Source organism: Panthera leo, chromosome D3 (genome assembly GCF_018350215.1).
Source record: "Panthera leo isolate Ple1 chromosome D3, P.leo_Ple1_pat1.1, whole genome shotgun sequence".
Classification (NCBI taxonomy): domain Eukaryota; kingdom Metazoa; phylum Chordata; class Mammalia; order Carnivora; family Felidae; genus Panthera; species Panthera leo.
The window spans coordinates 17105678-17109170 of record NC_056690.1 but is presented as its reverse complement, the minus strand read 5'-3'; the positions used below and the strand labels follow the sequence as shown (position 1 = coordinate 17109170).

At 47.4% G+C, this 3493-nt stretch overlaps 1 long non-coding RNA gene across 1 annotated transcript; it reads left to right on the top strand.

The window, feature by feature from the left end:
• Window positions 1-261: 261 nt before the first annotated feature.
• Window positions 262-3127, top strand: LOC122203646. Its single transcript, XR_006195281.1, has 3 exons — window positions 262-868; window positions 1185-1332; window positions 2642-3127. It is a non-coding gene; the product is annotated as an uncharacterized LOC122203646 (long non-coding RNA).
• Window positions 3128-3493: the final 366 nt, after the last annotated feature.

Here is a 3493-nt window from a genome sequence, read left to right as displayed (position 1 = left end):
CTTACGACGCCTGCTTTCCCTCAATTCAGGCAGCAAATGGCTGGCAAGGCAACTCTGCCTAAGAAAGAGTTGACACAGAAGAGTAGACAATAAAGCAGTCAGGCTCCTGGCTTGAGAGCTCTGCAGTCTTTCTCCTGATGCAGAATCTCTGGACGTGTGACCTGCACAAAGTGGCAGCCTTATTAAGTCCCCCCGGGTGATTCTAATGTATGCAAACGTTTGAGAAGCACTCTTGGGCTGCTGATAAACCAGTTGGAAGAATGTTTAGCAAGGACAAGACGCCCTAGTTTTTGAAAACCTCCACAGGGATCAAAAGAGAAGAGAGTAAAGGAGAACCACAGAACTCCGATAGTGTTAGGACCCTGAGAAGGAGCTCTTCTCCTCACCCTCCTTCCTGACCCCAGGCCAAGGAAGCATCCCCAGGTAGGCTGAGGCACTTGAGAGCAGCAGACACCTACAGAAACCCTTCCCTTGGGTGTCACCTGCAGATAGGAGGGGGGAAGAACTGAGTTCTTGGTGCCCGGCGTGGGATGGGTCTGACATGTGAACCTGAGACCCACCCTTCTGAGGTTCCTGTGCCTAAGAATGGCATCAGAGCGGAAGAAGAATCCAGGTTTCGAAGCAAGTCCCAGAGAGAGACGGTTTCCTAAATCCCAGAGTGGTGTGAAAGCCACAGAAGAGCTCCTACAGGCCGAGCTGGGGGTCAGAAACAAAGACTCACCCGGCAGTGACCCAGATGGGCAGATGCGCCAAGAGCAGACAGTTCAGGATGTTGCAGGTGTTGCCAGAGGGAACGGACTAGAACAGAAGGATCTGATTCCCATCTCACTGCCGTGCTTTGGTACGACGTATGCTCCTCCCGCCCAAGGTAACCCCAATGAGAACTAACCTAAATTGTTATTGGCGTCCCATTTACATCCCTCGGACCCTTTACCATCGTTATGCACACACTCTCCCCAGGTGTTTGATTTTCCATGGCCAGCACCTGTGTCTCTGGGCCGCTCTCAGGCTTCCAGAACCCCCTTGGCCTTGCCCACCAGAGAACCCAGAGTGGCTACGCATTTACATCCCCCAGGAAAGCCTGTAACTAATGCTTGACGGGGGTGGAGAGAAGGACATAAGAATCGTCAGCTTATGTGCCCCCAATCTAGAACATTCTGATGTGTGACTGTCACTGTCCCCAGCACCTTGCAGGTCCGAGCAGAGGCTGTCCTCCATGAGACCTGGCTTGACACCCCCCCTCCGTTGAGGGTCTCACTGGCCTTCACTTTCATCAGATTTTCCCGGGACCACTTCTTCATACGTCACTTTTACCTGAGTCCTTACTTTAAGGTATGTTTCTGAAGAATGTAATGTAAAATGTGAGCTCAAACTAAAACTGAGTTTGGTTACAAGGAAAAACAATTAAGTTCCATTTTTCTGCCTGCCCGAGTTTATAGACTGAGGTTTACAGGACAGTACATATTAATGAATACTATCCTAAAATCTATTTCTTTTCAGCACTCACAAATGTCCATGAACTATCTCACTAAATCCATGAGTCAGAAACCATCAGTGTGCCCATTTTACAGGTTTCAAGAGATAACAAAAACTCGGGGTTCAAGGGCTACAAGTAGAGTTGGAGCCCTGCCCAAACCACAGACTCTATACCTTGGTCTAGCCACAGTCTCACGCTCTGAGCAGAAGCACTGAGGAAAGTCAGAGACACAGTCACTAAGCTGGGAGCCCAGAGCCCCTGCTACAATGGGCATCTCTGGGCCAGGAGAAGTGACAGGAGCAGATCTCATAGGCAGCCTTTGTAGCAGAATGGGCAGAGCACGGGCTCAGAGTGTATACATGCCCTGAGTGGGTTTAAATCCCAGCGTTAGCACCTACTTGCTACGGGGCCTTGGGCAGTTCTTGTGACCCACCTCTGAACTTCGTTTTCTCACTTGTGAAGTGAGGTTAATAATTATTAAACGTTCAGATCCCCCAGCTAGTGATTCAGGGAATATGATATGGATCCCCGACATCTGTGGTCTTAATAAGCTCCTGCTGAAGTGTGCTGATGACTGTAATTTACTTTGAAATGTACCAGAAAAATAAGAAGGGTGGGTTGATTGAGACAGAAGCAATAAAGCAAGAAAAAGAAAATATTAAGGGGTAGCATCTTTGTGACGGATAAAATTATTTCAACTCTCCCATAGATTTGAAACTTTTTATTCTAAAACGTTGGGAAGAAACTCTCCCAAGGAGTGATCCTTTCCTGATGCAAAAGTCTCTGTGTACTACTTTTATAAGTCACTTTGATGCCCGAAGCAAGAGAGAGGCAAGGCAAAGGCCTGGAGTGCTTGCTTACTTTTCCAGGGTCCCCTGTCATGGGCATTTAATCCAGTCTTTAATTTGCATTTTCTTTTGTTTGGGAGTTTTCTAGAGAGCATGTGCCCAGCGAGGTTCTCAGCTGCAAAAGAACACTGGTTTTGATAGCGAGACGGTGGGAGCAGGGCTACAAGTACCTAGGGAGAGAAGAGGTGGATGTCACTGGGCGCAAGATGTATCTTGCAGTCACCAGATGTAACTTCAGTGTGGGGCCCATGATATTTCCCAGCGCTTGGAAACCACTCCCATTCATCATCCTTTATGCTTCTGATTCATCTTGCAGGCAAGACAAGTCGTTTTACACTGAAGCAAGAAGGATTCCTTTCATATAGCCTTCCGAATCAGTAGGCTATTTATTCTCTTTCTCCAAAGGCTTCTGTCAGTTCATGCTGGATCTATCCAGGTTTATTCTAAAGTGCCTCCCTCCAGCAGACAAAGCCACAGCGGCTACAAACGTCATTGGTAATGCACCCAGACCCAGAGAGATGACCACACCATCGACAAAACAACGGGGGTCACGGTTAACGAGCTACTTTTCATCAGAGGTACCCAGGAAATGACAAGTTGACGCTGGGCATCAGTCAAGAGCCAAAGGGTAGAGAACCAGCTTTTATTCTGAAGTTTATTTTTTCCCTTTTTATGATATAAAATTAACTTGACTTCTTGGGAGCAGTTCAGTGCCTAACACACCAAACCCAGCCTCTATCTTTAGCCTACAGCCTGACCCATGGTACATACTCAATAGATTTCTGGACAATATAAAAAAATACATTTGCCTTCATGGATTAATAATTTAACATTAGGCATCATTTACGAAATGAATTGTGCGCCCAGTTATGGTAGATTGTTTGCAAAAATGGTGCTAATTATTCCCCTCCCCGTATCTATACCTCATGGCAATATGACTTTGCATCTCCTCCCAACAAGGGATGGAGTCCATTTTCCTGCTCCTGAGTCTTGATCAGCCCCGTGACTTGCTTTGGTCAACAGGATGTGGCAGAGGCGACTGGGTGCCAGTTCCAATCCTAAGCCCCAACAGGCCTTGTGCATGTTCCCTTCGCTCTCTTGGAACCCTGTCACTAGCCAGCTGGAGGATAAGAAATTAAGCAGAGCAGAGACAAGATGGTCCAGCTGG